The sequence below is a fragment of the Monopterus albus genome, unplaced genomic scaffold (genome assembly GCF_001952655.1).
Source record: "Monopterus albus unplaced genomic scaffold, M_albus_1.0 scaffold26.1, whole genome shotgun sequence".
Taxonomy (NCBI): Eukaryota; Metazoa; Chordata; class Actinopteri; order Synbranchiformes; family Synbranchidae; genus Monopterus; species Monopterus albus.
Window position 1 is genome coordinate 3,776,010 of NW_018127906.1, and position 16,667 is coordinate 3,792,676.

Here is a 16,667-nt window from a genome sequence, read left to right on the forward strand (position 1 = left end):
CAACAAGGTAAAAAAAATAAATCTTTGGACACGAGGCAGCTGAGCAGAAAACTGCTGAGGTGTGGGCATCGTAGGTAGAGCAAACTGACTGCACAGGGGAAAGTAATGATGCTAATAAAAATCCAGATTTATTACTGTGAGACAGGTGCCTTTGCTGAGAGTAATGGTGGTCATATGCATTTAATGTGGGCGGCGCACACAGGCTAATTAAAGTCGAAGCTTTAAATACAGAGAGAGCCGATGGAGCAGAATAAAGTGCTTCCCTTTGCAAGTCAGACGACAACCTGGTGCTGAACAGAGAGGTGTACACGAGCCAGACCTCAGAGAGCTCCGATCTTACAGTCTCTGCTCGAAGAGGAATAATTGGAATATGAGAGACAAGGCAAGCTCTCCTGACCAAGCATAGCAGGGTTTGTCACAGCATTCAGGAGATGGGACAGTAAACAAATATGTCCTCTCTGCTTGCATTAAGGAATCATGGAGAGCGAACAGACTGTTGATTCAATTCTCTTCGCATCCAAACTCTTGAACTTCACACAACAGAGAAATGAAGATAGATGATTTAGGAAGAATCAATAGAATTTTTATGTTGATGAGAAGGAACAAAAAGCCACAAGCAAAAGTTTACAAACTCCTGCTCTCTTTTACAGGTGAGAACAACTGAAAGTGCAGTGCCCACTTCCATGTGCTGCTGTCAGGGAGGGCATTCACTCAGCTCTGATCTCCTCCATTTGAGCACTGGCAGGGATTTAATGGTAAGAGCAGTTCCATTAGTCAACCAGTTTCTCTCTGACACAGAAACCAGAGGGAAAGGCCACTTTGATGCTGTACTTTCTTTCTGGCCGAGGAAATGTGAGCATGTGTTCCTTTTAGTCCAGGTGTGTTCACACCTATTTGTGTGTAATCAGGCTTGAAGATATGTTTACAGAAAGACAGAGCCAAATGTGTTGCTGAAATAAAAAAAAAAGAAAATGTCTCTTCTCTGATGCCATAAAAACAGAGTGAATCCTCTTAAAACATATCCACTAAAAGGAGGGATTTAACCGATTAAATCCTGGAGGTTGAGAGCCGTTTGTCTGATCCAGCCAGAGGATCAAGAGATAAACTCATATTTCACAAATTCTCCTGAATACAGCTTCGTTTTACTCGAAGGGTCTCCCTACACAAGACAACAAATGGGGCTGTAGAAAACCATGAACCTGTACCAAAACCAAAAGGCACGTAATGACCAATATCATTTACAAGCTAACTACATAATACCAGTAGAACTGGTCCACTTCTCCTCTCGATCAGATGGCCTCCTGCTGTGGGAGTGGACATTTGGTCCCAGTGTGACCAACGTAATCTCAGAGCTTTCTGACTGTCTGCTGTGCCAGCAAACTAGCTGTTCCCTCACACCACTTACCCGTATTAGTTATTAATACAGGCCCAGGCTCGATGAATCATTTATGGAGCAGTGCAGAGACTAACTGAAAAGAAAGAACAGATTGTGGTAAAGGTCATCAGCTCAGTGTGCTTTTAAGGAATTATGAGGGGGAAACAGTGAGGGCGGTGGCAGGGAAAGTCACAAGGTTGTTTTTTCAGACTGCAGCTACTGGCAGGACATCCACACATACACACACACACACGCCGCCCAGATATGAAGTAATCCTGTCTGAGTGTTACAAGGACTCAGTCAGTGGTGGATTAATACATATAGACAATAACACATTTGGTGCTATGGTGAGGAAATACAACAGCAGGACAAAATTAAATAGCGGCTGCTTCCTGCTTCCTATTTGTACTAGTAGATTTGTACACTATGAAAATTTGTGAAGCTTTTTCAAAGCCTGGATAAGTTGATAACAAGGCTGATGGGACAAAGAGCCAGTTCACAAGAAAGCAAATCGAAGAGCCTATAGTCACTTAGATCAGCTTTGCCAATTCTGATTTAAATTTTAAAATACTATTAAATGTTTAAACCTGTGTTGTACTGTTATCAGCTGCTCCGTCAACTTTATGATATGTAAAAATCTGTCATGTTCAGAGAGGCGATGTCTGGAAGCCAAGCAGCTCAGCACAGATTTAACCAGGTAAATGAACCTTTCACTACAAAGGAACTTTGACTAGCATAACAATAACTATCTCCAAAAGTAGTGGACATATTCTTCCAACACAGATTAGGTCAGGAGTACATACACACTGCAAAGATTTCCACCTTAAAACCCCCAAATATGGTACATCTCTCAGACTATGTTTAGTGGGAATAACCTTCAGCTTCAGGTCACAGCTTTACCTGACCCTGTATGGACTGACAGTGCATGAGACATCCCATAACTCTCACCCTGTCTGCACAATATGTTGGCCAAGAGCCCTGAGAGGCTGTTGTTACAAAACCTGGTCAAAGTTTATGTAATTTCTAGACAACTGACCCTGCTCTAGCATGAAAAGACTTCTGGAGCACGTCATTCACCACGAGGCAGAGCATGAGCAAATCAGGCCAGAGTGCAGCTCAGTGACTGTATATTTACTGTTCGACCAGCAGCCTGATGATTGTAAAGGCTACGAATGGCAATGATATGTCTTTACGTGTATTAAATGTAAATAACATTATCATATTGTTTAGTGAAAATACAACATATAATCCATCATATTTAGTAACTGATCATTTCTTCATGTATTATGTTATTGAAACATTGATTTGCTGCTACTCTAAAAATAAAGATAATCCACTTTAGTGTAAAACAACATGTTTCGGTGTCTTCTGAATGATGAGATCCAAACTTAATGCTGCTCGGCGAGTATTTGCCTCATGGACAGTCCGAATCAGGCAGGAACAGTGACAGTACCTATGAAGATGTGAGCAGACTTTAAAGTTAGGCAGACAGTTATGCTTTAAATTAGCTAGAATTCTAATAAATACTTTAAAGAAAGCAATAAATGTAGAAAGTGCAGCATGTTTATAGTTTCATTTTCACAAAAACTGAATTAAGGAACTAGTGACAATCCAAGGAACATCCAAATACAGCTTGTAGTACTTTGGTCACATTGAAACATGCTCACTTAGAAAAGTAGTTCCTGTGGATAACAGACAAAGGAGCAGCCAGCTGTTGCTGTCTTGATATTTTTTACACATGTTCCGCTCTTATCAACACTACACCCCAAGCTAGAGTCTTATGATTTTGACCCAGGACATTAGTGTGAAATTGATCTTTTCCCATGAAACTGTTTGTCTCTGCTGCTGCTCTGGTTTAGGGATTTGTAGTGGTTTGTCCTCCTCTGCTGGTTTGAGTTTATCACCCGGAGACTTTCCTGAACAGTAGCTCTTCTGTATCATCCATCATAGAAAGATTAAGTTCTAAACATTACATAACAGCACAAATGTCCAACCTACACTCTTGCTCTTCCAACACAAACCCACACACATTGTAAGTTTTCCACTGTGTCCAGCTCACAACTCTGGTAGCTCCTGATTATTATTCTCATGTTTCTCTTTTAAAGGAAAATACTGCATCTTATATTGTCAACAAATTTCATGAAAAGACCTAAACCAGCAATGTGGTGGCTCGTCTCTAAATTAATTTGACGTGTTTGTGCACGCAGTTTTTGAGGACGTAAATATATTAAAAAAAGAAAAAGTCAAGAAAATTTACTTTAAAAAGAGCAAAATTATTTTCTAAAAGAGTTGGCCACTGTGGTTTTGAACAAACAAAATCCAAACAGGAGTATAACGTGCTTTAGTTAGGGACTATTTTCAGCAGTGGATTAATACACATTTGGTGCTTTAGGGAGTACTTCAGGCCTGTGTTTACTGGATTCAGTCAAAATAAACTACACAAAGTGTTCACAGTAATAATTGGACACCCATAATACACAGTGGAGCTCCATGGCAGAGAGGAATAAGATATATCCAGCTTTGGAACAGACAATAATTGTTGGTATGATCAATTTATTATTTTTATGGGTTCAATAATAAGAAAAACAAACATATCTATGCACCTGACACCATACAGGCACCAGGTACAGCCCAGGCTGCACTCCATTTAATAAAACTGAGAACACCAGCACTAAAGGATAATCTCCTACCTCCTGGTGTTGGTAGCACGTCTGGGTTTCAGACGACTTGGCCAGTGCCAACATCATGCTTCTAAAATAATCAATGCAGGGTGTCTTTCCCCTGCTTTGATCCTGGATGAGGTAAGTGCAAATGAACACCTCTAAACTCTCAATATCAAGTGAACCCACAGGTTTAATACTCACCAGACTGACAGAACGAGTTAGGACAGACTATGAAATGAAAGATGTTTGGCTGCATTCTCAGACAGACTTTGATCAGCTGGGAGACGCAGGAAACAGAAAGAGAAGCAGGCAGCCAATTAATATGCTCAGGTAGCTGGGTTATTATATTCAGACTGTACAGACTGATGAGAAATGGTTCAAAAGGTTCTTTTCAGCTAATGAAGGTTTTCTAAAACCAGAGCGAAAGATAAAAAGAGAAGGATGCCGAGACATTGAACGGGTGGGGTGGGGGAGAGAGAAGGTCGAAGCAGTGGCTTCGGTGTTCAGTCCTCGGCCTATGGAGTGTGTGTGTGTGTGTGTGTGTGTGTGTGTGTGTGTGTGTGTGTAAGCGCCTGTTACAACCATCTAAGATGTTCAGCGCTGCCCTTGCTACACACACACAGTTTCTGATTCATTCTCCTGTGTGGTTGGCAGGGAGTGACCTTACATATCAGGTGTCTCTCTGCCAACAGTCTCCCTTTGGAACAACCAAACCCTTAATACATACAAATTTACTGCAGTAGTACAGGAGCACTCCCAACCGTTATGCAGTGCAGCCTTTTTTTTTTCCATGAGCTAATGTTCTGGCACCAATTCACCTTCCTCAGAGCTTCAGCGCTCTGTGGTGTGAGAACGCCCTGTCCTCTGAGCAGGAAGAACACAAAGACACACAACAGAAACAATGAATCATTTAAAAGAGTGTCATCCCTAAAAAACGCTAATATAGATTTGTGCAAGCAGCTTGTTACAACACATAACTATGCTTTATTAAGTGACCTCAGGACAGACGGGTGGCATAACAACAAGAATTACCTTTTTAACCAAACCCATGATATATCCCTAAACCTAAGAAGGTTTTTTGTGCCTAAATCTAACCCAACTGTAATCGCATGTTTATTATTAGAACCATGACGGCAAAGGTTTGGTTCAGCTGCTGCCATAAAGCTGCAATATCCAAAGATGCTCCTGTGGGCCATGACAAGAGGGTAAGGGACAAGCAACCTATGTGTGTGTGCTTGTTTAGGCTGGAGGCCTCGTTGTTCACCTACCCGCCATTCGGTGGGAGGCCTCAGCCCGAGATGAGGTTGGCTCCGACGCTGCAGGGAGGTAACACGAAAACATAATGGTCATTATCAACGACACTGTGTCACCAGAAAGCTTTGTTATGCATCATTGAAAAAGTAGCTTACTACACTTGGACAGTTCTGTCAACACTAAACAAATATGTACAGTTTACACACGTGGACCCCGCCTCTCACCCAGCTGGGATTGGCTCCAGGCCCCCTAAGACAACCTTTGCTGTGATTTGACACCATACAAATAAAACTGAATTGAACTGAATGTTACTGCGCATATGAATACATAACATGATCAGGATTACTGAACAGTCACAGTCATAAAATGTGGACCGGTGAGTGGAAACAGGCGTCTTGCCGACCCACACGTCCATCCAGACTACGTCCCACTTTGTCACTCTGCAACATCACCCGACTTCTTGCTTTGCTCGTCGTTAGTACAGCCTATAGAGGAACTGGCTGAAACAACAGATTCTGCTGTTGTTGTTGTTCTCTCTCACAGTGCAACATGAGAACTGACATTTAACACCTTTAACAAAAATGAATGAACATAAGATCAGATGCTTCAGCTTTCATCTATGCTGGTGGCTATTTGGAAGCTCCCAGTAATAATGAGGTCATTACCTTGACAAGAGATCAAATGAAATGAATGACTAATTTTATCATAAAGAAATTGAAATCAGCTCAGAAATGAGTGGTGAGTATATAACAACAGATAACTGAGCTCAGTTCCCTCCTGGTTGCCTTCACTCTACACTGTTTGATTGCATTAGCATCACCTAAATGCAACCTAAATGTAAATTGCTGCATTTTAAACTGCGAGCATTAAAATGAGTGGAGTGATATTTAAAGATGAACATGTTCGAGTATAAAAATACACCAATGTTACACTCGTATTTTGCAGTGTAGTATCTGCTTCTTTTCCATCCATGCACCCGTTTCATTAAAATGTTATGAAATGATGCGTGACGCAGTGGTTAGCACCGTTGCCTCACAGTGAGAAGGTTCAGGGTTCAGGACCTTTCTGTGTGGAGTTTTCATGTTCTCCCTGTGCTTGCGTGGGTTCTCTCCGGGTACTCCGGCTTCCTTCCACAGTCCAAAGACATGCATCTTAGGTTGATTGGTGTCTCTAAATTGCCCATAGGAGTGCGTGTGTGTGGTTGTTTGTCTATGTGTTAGCCCTGCGATGGATTGGCGACCTGTCCAGGGTGTACCCTGCCTTCACCCGATTGCCAGCCGGGATTGGCTCCGGTCCCCCCCCCTCGTGACCCCGTTCAGGCATTAAGCGGTAGAAAATGAATGAAATGATGCGTCTCTCCATTGCGTGTGTCTTCTTAATTATAGTGCCTTGTATTGCACTATACAAACACCACCACAGAACAGTTACACACACCTTGTTACCAATCAGTTTAACACTTGAAACTTCTGAAACATGGCTTATAAAGATTAAAGACCTAGAGCAAGTTGCATGAAGAAGCATAACATCTTCCTGCTGCAACAGCTCTGACCTACACACACTAAAATAGACCTTGCATGTGAGAATTTAGTAAAGCAACACTTCAAATCTGCATCAAAAATTCATTCCAGCCTTTAGATTGCTCTGCTACAGACTTTAATCTTAATATTAAAATATACTGTATATCAGGAGACGAGGAATCCCCATGTGGAAAACACATTACAGTTCTCATTACAGAGAGTTCAGTGTGCAGAAGATTACTGCCACCAGGGGGTCTCTACTCTGCTTTCATCGGTATAGGGGAGGTAATTTGCATTGAAGTTTTGACAGCAATGAATACACAGGACTGAAGCACAGATAATCATGATAATACATCACTTGGACTTGTTTGATGAATTTCCCATCACAAACTTGCTTTTCTGACATCAACTCACCTTCACTATTTCATTAAGCTGCTCATTTTTTAAAAATCAAACACATCAGCCATATTCTCAGATGCATCCTGAAGCTCAAAGTGCCCAGAACCTTTACTCCACTGTCATCATCACTGTACAGCAACAAACACACCAGTCTTTCACCTGGAGAGAAACATGATGTCTACAGTCAGATACGAACCAGGACGATCTGTGGTCACAGCAAAAGAAAAGCGTTTTATCCTTGTTTTTCACCAGATGACACATTTTCTTTTTGTTTTACTCCGGCAGACAACTGCTGTGACCTTTAGAGGAATATTATAGTGTGGAGAGGAGAAAGTCACGGTGGCTATGATTGAACATATCTTTGATAGCGAGAGCAGGACGAGGTTAAGAGATGGCAGGGTGAGGAAAATGAGAAGTGGGGGATGTCTTGTCTTTCCCGTCACACACAGCGGGACGTTTTAGCTCTGACATTTTCCTTTCAGGCATCTCATCCATCTTTTGAAGTTTTTCTTATCTGTCTACAGCAATTTGTTCTTGTTTAAAATTCATGTCAAATAAGGAACCTAGCTGGAAAGTCTGATCTCTGTGTGCACAGAGAAGCACACAAAAACAGAAGATGCAATTTAATGCTGAAGAAGGAAAAGCAGCACAGGCAGGGCAAGAGAGAAACACAACAGGATGGAAGTGTTTGCAAAAAATATCAGATAAGATAGACAAGGCAAGTTTATTTGATTGGCATATTTTCATAGACAAAGGCAAAGTGATTAACACAATACACACAAGTAGATAAAACATTTAAATGCACACTAATAGCAAAAAAAAAAGATAGAGTCAAATCAGGTCACAACAGATTAGATTAGTGGTTCACAACCTAAGAACAAAGAGCTGTGCCTGTGCGTTTTGTCGTGATATATAAAGGAGTCATTTACTAATGAGTTACACAAAGATCGTAACTTACATAAAGGCTCTGTCACACTTACATGTACAGTACAACTCTCAGAGTGAAGCTAACCTACTTTAAACATTGTTGTGTATCCTCTAATGAACAATATACTGCAGATTGTTATACTATTTTGCCTGGTTTCATTACATTTCTCTAAAGTAACAAATGTATAGTACATGTGCATATGGATGCAATAATTGTATCTGCGAATGACTGTGAATGTGGGGCTGCCAATGAGACACTCTACAAGTAGTGTGCATGCGAACGGCATGGGGTATCCTCTTTCTGAATGCAGAGCGCATCCAGAGGATCTCATTGCTATTCATATCAAAGAGCCTTCTGGAATCAAACAGCAACCAAAAGCATATTTGCACAGCGTTAACATGCATGCTGTACTGGCACAGAAATCTAGCATCATTTCCTTCAAAATGAAATCTGCCCCTCTCCATCAAGTCTCCCACTGTTTACAGTGAATCTACTGAACAATGTCGAGATATTCCCACCGAATCTGCATCATATTATTTGGCTTTTCCCTACCACCAACTTTCCTTTTTCTCAACATGAGCTAGAGAACTGACTGAAAGCATTGACGCGAAAGCATAAACCTCCACCAGCTCCAAAGGTCTCTCAGAGTCTCAGTCATAGACGTGTTGGGCTCAAATTGGAGCTGCAGCTTTAATGATAATGTTTAAAATATCTAATCAGTGAAACTATGTTCTTTAAGTGCCTGGTGACGGACAGTCGAGCTGACAGGGAAACCTGCCATCTTGGTGGATGGTATCATAAGCGCATGCTATTATAATGTACATTCATTTTCATTGATTTGTTCAACATTGCAGATTAAATTTTGTAACGCATTTTGTCTTTTTTCCCTGTCCGTCTATCAGTTAGCATCCTAACTTCATGTCCACCCCCACACCTTCCCTTAACCTAAAGCTTGGGTCTTTTGGGACATTTGTTTTTTTTTTTCAGGATATGTCATGCAACAAAAGTCTCAAACCAAACACTGCGATTAGAAGAGACAAAGAGCCCGTGCTTCCCAGAGATGTCCTCCCTCTCTACTGACTGGAGAGTCTCACCATCAAATCCCACAGTGACAAACTGCCATGTGAAACCCCTCAGCCTCTATTCAGGAATCCTCCTGTGCTTCATGCAGAATCTTCACTGCCACCTCAGGAGATATTTTCACAGTCATCAGCTGCAGAAATTCCATTTTTACACACTGAGTGCAAGGCTGTCGCTTATCCCATTTCATTTGCAGGGTCAGTAATAAAGGTAATGCAGCAGGACTGTAAGTTTAATGTTCTTTAAGTCAGAGAGGCACTCGAGGAATCGGTCCATCACCTCCTCACTCGCTGCACCTCATGCTGGTATCAGTTAACCGGTGAGCTGCACTTGGCTGTATGTTGCACACTGCCCCCTTGTGATTACACCATCAGATGGTAAATACACAGTGCATCCAGGAAAAGCTCCTTTTAAAGCACAATTATACAAACGACAAGCGCCAGCAACCTTTCAGTCACCACCACTCTCAAATGTATATTCAGGATCTACACATAAATACAGGCCATGACTACCAGGGAAGCCCAGTCCCACCAAATAAAATCAACTGCCTCAGTAGGTTTTTAGCATATTACATGAGGAGGAAACTCTCTTAAAATTATAGTTTTTGATTTAGTATCATATTTCACACCGTCCATCCCAACCCATCCATTATCTCCACTGCTTATCCTAACGAGGATCATGGGTGGCTGGAGCCAGTCTCAGCTGACAGTGGGCAAGAGGCAGGGTCCACCCTGGACACAACATCAGAAAACTTATTACATCTGCAAAACACTTGTGCTCTTTTTTTGTTTATGTATTTAAATTTTACAGGAGGCAGAAGTGGGCCACTATACCTGTTACTTGTAGTATTAAAAGAAGTTTATTATAAAACTAGAAGACAGTTTTCTTGGAGCTGGTATGTAGCAGCCAGTAGAGGACATCTTCAGGGACTTCCAGATGGGCTTCATCAGTCAGCCATAGTGGTCAGCACTTGATCACAAATAGCTGTGGATAATGGGAAATTTGGTCGCTCTTTGTGTTTGGCACATTTAGAGGAGGCACAGCTGTTTGTCATGAAGGGAAAGGAGGCTTTGATAACAGGCTCCATCAACATGGTCACTACCCTGCCAAGCAGGAAAAAACCTCAGTGATTAGCATTTGTGTTTGACTGACACCTTGTCTAAAGGGACTTTCCACTGAGTTAACTGGGGATACTGGGACACCAAGCAACATACACTATATATTTGGGAAAACCCGTCTTCGTGAAACTCACAGGGTCTTCTGGTCACCACTGAGCAATCCATCTATGCTCCGCTCATGGAGCGAACAACAGTTTTATTCATGTATATTAAAGTGTGTGTAATCCTGCTGTTTCAGTAGGTTCCCATAATGGGAAACCACCTTAAAATGTCTCTAATATGATGTGCTGCCAAGACTGACGTGCACATTGCTGCACTGGCTCAGTATCCATAGGAATAACTTCCCTTTGTCAGCTTCTCTCAGGACTGCAGAAGGTAACTAATATACCTGTACAGTTATTTATGTTTAAGTAAAAGAAAAGAGGGGGAAAAAATTCACCACTATATAGCGCTGTAGGGATGTGTTCTTTTGTAGGCCAACCCAGAACTTATGGGATTTTTCCATAAACCTTTGCATTATTGCATAAGCATTTTGACAAACAGTTCAGCAAGACAATCTTCACAAGTGAACCAAAGACCCACAGACCTCAGGGCAAAGGAAGCGGAGGTGCAAAAATGCCAACTCAGTTCTGGGCTTTAGGACTCACTACTACAGTCAGCCAACGGGAAGCAGAATAAAGCTGCAGCAGCACTAAAGTGTGCTGTTCACCCCAAAATGCATCATATCTAGCCTTCAAGTGTAAACCTTTGCTGCAGTGACAGAGTGTTCACTGTAAATTCATTCACCAAGTTCAGCTCTGAATACATCAGGTCAAGTGAAGGATGAGCAGAAAACTCATTTCAAAAAAAGAGTTAAATCTGTTGACAATTGACATAGAGTAGGAACAGAAAACAAACAAGATTTGTGGAGAACAATTAACACTGCTTTTTTGTTTTATGCTCAATTGAAATTCTAGTAATTGGTCCCTATTTTCCATCCATTATTTATACCTCTTATTCCTGAACAGGGTTGTGGAGGGGCTGGAGCCAATTCCAGCTGACAGTGGGTGAGAGGCAGCGTCCACCCTGGACAGGTCACCAGCCTATCACAGGGCTGATACATACTGTAGACAACACACCCACACTCACTCCTACGGGCAATTTAGAGTCACTAGTCAAACTAAGCTGCATGTCTTTGGCCTGTGGGAGGAAGCCGGAGTAACCAAAGAGAACCCACGCAGGCACAGGGAGAACATGCAGACTCAACACAGAAAGGCCCCGGGTCAGCTGGGGCTCAAACCTGGAACCTCCTGGCTGTGAGGCAACACCGCTAGCCACCGCCCCACAGTATGTCATCATATACTAAATATTTTCTGCTGTCACAGTCCAGCTCCTCAAATTCTGTGCATTTTCTCAGACTTTAGTCTTTTTAAATCCACTTCTTTTGATTTCTTCAAACCCACACCCAGGCCTTGACAGCGAAGCTGAACTTTTAGTTTTCTCCTTGAAAACCGAACACTGCTTAAAAAGCAGGTTGCCTACCTGGAATAAAGCCTCACTTAAAGGCTGCCAAGAATGAAGGGAGGAGAGAGTAGCAAGAGGAGGCCTGGCAGAAGGAACAGACTGTACTGTACGTGAGTGGATGGTACACGGGTAACAAGGAGCAAGAGCTTGAAGGAAGAAATGTGGCAGCAGACAAAAAAAAGATGCAGGGAAAAAAATAACCCTGATGAAAGAAAAGCATCGTGTGACATTATTTGTGCTCTCACACAGTTAAAAAAAAGAATCATCAAAACTGAAGCAGCAGAGTCCGACATATCCTGACTTCTAGTTTGTCAGCATGAGCCAAACACCCCGAAACGCTCAATCCTACATTTCCCCTAATGCAAAACTAGACTTTCACAATGCCTCAGTCACATCATATGGTATGGAAGCTAGAGACGGAAAACAACCTGTGAGCGTTCATGTCATCAAGATAGTTTCATGATTACTGAACTGGTTGTATAAGAATTAAACTACAGAGCACTGCCCATTAAACTTGGATTTATAACACAGCAATATTAATCTGAAGACTGGTAAAAGAGGTAAGAAGTCAGAAAACAAACAGGAAATGTGGCACAGTTTTGTGTAGGAAAAATGTGTTTTTCTTGTTTCCAGTCTGACTGATGCATATGACCCCTCAGATTTATCTCTCCACAACCAGGCTATTAACCAATTAAGGGACAGACAAAAGCTTGTGTTCTGATGGTAGTTGGAGACAAATCATGTATTTACAGGCAATTATTATGGCCCAGTCTCTTACTAATGAGCAAAACTTACTTTTCCCATATCATCACTGTGATTATAAACTAAACATTTTTAAATGACAACATTTGTGTTTTAAAGAAATTTTATGACAAAACTGTCCTGGTTTCTAACAACGTGCCACCCACTGGGCTGTGTGCAGTCAGCAGCGTAACTGTTCAACAGATTTATGATGGAGGTAGAAATCGGGCTTTATGTAACAGTCGAACTCTAATGTTTGTCCCCTGTAAAGCCGAACAGAGCAGGTCATCCTTTCATTTTCCCAGAAGATCCTCTGACACATTTCTGAGAGGATCTTTAATACTTGACTCACACACACACAGTATGTGTGTGTTAGGCAAATTGAGATGATGGATTAACAATCCTGTGGTGGTTGTGGATTAGGTCTGGTGTGTGTATGTGATGAGATTCAGTCTAAAACTGTTTTTCATTCAGAGCTGGCACGTTGTGGTGCTCGACAGGTCCTGTTTTAAACAAGGACAAAATTACACACACACACACACACACACACACACACACACACACCGAGATGAAGTGCATTTCCTTTCTGAAACATTTTCATCAGTGGAGTCAGACAAATGTCACACTATTACACAACAACATCACTAATCAGGAAGCAGAGATGCTAGAAAAAAAATACCTGTCTAATGTCTGTTTAGCCTAGAGGGTCTAGGGAGACTCAAAACAGACACCACAAGCCAATCCTAACCTCTCTTTGCACCTCCTGTCATGCCGTTTCCTAGCGATGACAAACTATGGATGCCTGGTTGGGACAAACTGTACAAAATGCAGCCCCAAATCCAAAGCTAGTGTTAGCTGACGAGTAATTTGTCAGTCCAGCAGAATGTTCTGGTTACTACTAACACTGCACACACTCCTGAATTAAAGTCACATCAATACAAAGGTCAGTCGTGACCATGCTAGGTCATTAATTTTAGTCATCTGATTGATTATATTTTATATTGTTATTTGTGGTTTATAATTTATACTGTTTTATTGCAATGTACAGCACTTTGGTCCACTCTGGTTGTTTTTAGTGCTTTATAAATAAAGTTGGTATGGTATGGTATTAATGTTACCAAAGGAAATTAGCTTTAGATGTTAATAAACCCAGAAGGAAGAACTCCACATCTGACCCAAATCTGAATCCTGAATGTTTACCCTAGCGCCAAATGCACCAAATAATCATCTGTCAGTTCACCATTTGGTAACCAGTCCTTTCAGCACTGAGGGTACAATTATATGACACAACAGTGGTCCCACAGAAAACCTTTCAAAAAGAGAACGAGAACAGTTTTGCTACAAAAAAAAAAATCTTTTTCTGTAAAATCCAGTTATTTCACAGCAGATTTATCCATCAATCCATGTAGAAGTGAACATTAAAAAATCCTCAGGCATGGAAGTACAGAACAGGTGCAGTGCGTGTGCACATTTCCTGGGTTTGTGTGTTCACAACCATCCTGGTGAGGACATTTCTGCATAGAGAAGACATTTTGTCCACACCTGACAACCTCAAAGAGCTGTTCACTGGAAAAAACTTAGCTATAATTGTGTTTAGGTTCTCGTTATGTCATTTGTGGTGGTGGTTAAGGTTAAGATTGGGGGGGATTTGGGAATGTGATGTGTTAATGACCTCATGACTATAAAAATTCAGCTGAGAGGGATGGCCTTAGGGCAAAGGTTAGGGTGGGTCTCCAAGAAATGTACGCAGGTCCGTTTGGAGTAATAGAAACACGACTGTGTGAGTGCTTGTGTGTGTGGGGCACACTGACCCATTTAAGAGCATCCGTTGAGTCTCCGCCACTTCTTGTGAGACGCCACTTGCTCGCAGCACAATATAAGCGAAGTCTCCGCGGTGTCTATGATCACCCTAAATGGTTTTGACCGAATCCTCTTAAACATATTCCAAATAATACTTATGGAAGCAACAAAATGCGAGAGTGCGTGAGATAGAAGACACCGCAAAGTAAGACACGGTCATTACAAACTCATCATGAGGACCAGAGATAAAAAACATAACCCGATATTGTAAGAGTCCTACAGTGATTTTCCGTGAGCGTCAAGACGCAAATAACGCGCATTAATCCGTAGCAACACGCAGGATACGCATCTTGTCACTGTTTGAACCAGTGTGCGCACAACGCAGAGCACTGTACCAGCAGCGTTTTAAAACCTGAACCCGCAAAGATTCGTATTAATGAAGTACTAATATCCTAGGGCACAGCAACTGTCGGTCATACGCGTCAGCCTCCTGTTGAGATACCCAATGCACAGACCGGTGAGCAGGCAGCCAGCACCTTTTAATCCGTTAATAAAACCTGAGTATCGGCACTAGACTTGAGCATCTGATCATAAATTAATGCAGTAAAATATTGGAGGTCTACGTCTATTTAAAGCGCGCTTACCTCGAACAAAGGAGTGCGCTAATCTGGAAGTGTGCATTCAAGTAATTCAGCCAGGAACTTTGCCATATGAACTTAATAGGGCAAGGCTGTGGAGCTACTAAATATTCAGTTTTACACTTGGCGAGACATTTAACATTTACATTTACATTTAATATTTACATTTCTATTTAACATTTACATTTAGACTTTGTCACATTTAGCTAAATGTGAGAAAACTAGTGTAAGTAATATTTTTACATTCGGCGCCCCATATTTAGCGTGATTGAATATGATTCCTACCCATGGGTTTCTGAAGGTTAATAGCAATATGCAAAGATTCACTTTGGATTACTGTAATGCACTGTACGCTGGAGTTGGTCAATCGGGTCTTGCCCGCCTCCAGAAGGTCCAGAATGCTGCCGCTCGGTTATTGGTTGGGGGGCGTAAGAGGGACCACATAACGCCAGTGCTGGCATCTCTCCACTGGCTTCCGGTGCGTTTTAGGGTTCGTTTTAAGATTCTTTTATTTTTTTATAAATCCTTAAATGGGCTGGCACCATCTTATCTGGTGGAACTTTTACGTCATATTAGGCAGGCCCCCTCACTGTCTACTTTTAAGTCTTATCTGAAAACATACTTGTATTCATTGGCGTTTGACCAGGAATGAGACTCTGTCTGTAGTGTTAGTGTTTATATTACTGTTTATAGCTTTTTATGTGTGGTTTTTTATATTTGTATGATATGTTAAGTGTTTTGGTCAGCTCTGCTGTGGTAAAGCGCTATATACATAAAGTTGAGTTGAGTTGTTGAGTTGAGTTGTTAGAATTTGACCACTAAATATCCAGAAAAGCTTTGGCACCAGTTTTGGACAATAAAATAAAAGACAGCCTTCAAATTAATACGGTTTACAGAAACAAGCATTACACTACTCAGATGGCTAGTTGGTAAACTACAGATGGTGAGCTAATGCAGGGGTTTTCAACAAACTGTGACCCAGTGAGGACCACCGTTGTGGGGTGGCTACACCAGATGGGCACTATTTTAATCCTCAAAGTCACCTTGGCTTTTCTAAATGTTATATATTTGCATGAATTTTGTAAGAATATTTCTAAAAGCCTATAAAACCCTCGAGACTGATAATGCTTTTTAAATGTGGAAGCACTGGACACATCATAGAGTGTAAATAAATGTTAATAAATTAAGGTAGTGCTTTAACAGTTAACTGGATTACAGTGCATTAAGACAAAGGTCACTCAGGGTATAGGCTACTGCACAGTGTAGCAACTGTTTAATTTCATTTCAATAATGAAGATAGATCTAAATCACCACACCTTCCCCTGACTCTTCCCCTGAAACTTCCATTTCTCCTTTTACCATTTATTCCTTATCTTTCAGCAAGTGCCGCCACTCAGAAATGCAGCAGGCGTCTGTTCATCAGCTGCTCCCGGTGTCTGCTCTTATTCTGTCAAATATCTTTCCTTTACTCCCTCCAACCCTACACCCCTCTTTACACCTCTCTCTCTCTCACACACACGCATCTGTCAAAGATTTTTTGTTCGTCTCCACTGAGGGGATTCAGTGTGAGGGAGGTCAAAGGTCAGGCTGCATGATTCTGTCAAACTGAATAGATATAAGTGAGTAAAACACTGACACCTCTCTTCTCTTC

At 41.5% G+C, this 16,667-nt stretch overlaps 1 long non-coding RNA gene across 1 annotated transcript; it reads right to left on the reverse strand.

Moving 5' to 3' along the window:
• Positions 1 to 39: 39 nt before the first annotated feature.
• On the reverse strand, positions 40 to 15,096 carry LOC109957309 (uncharacterized). Its single transcript, XR_002274533.1, has 4 exons — positions 15,023 to 15,096; positions 5,307 to 5,354; positions 4,240 to 4,315; positions 40 to 1,469 (listed from the first exon to the last, which is right to left on the reverse strand). It is a non-coding gene; the product is annotated as an uncharacterized LOC109957309 (long non-coding RNA).
• Between the last annotated feature and the right edge of the window lie 1,571 nt (positions 15,097 to 16,667).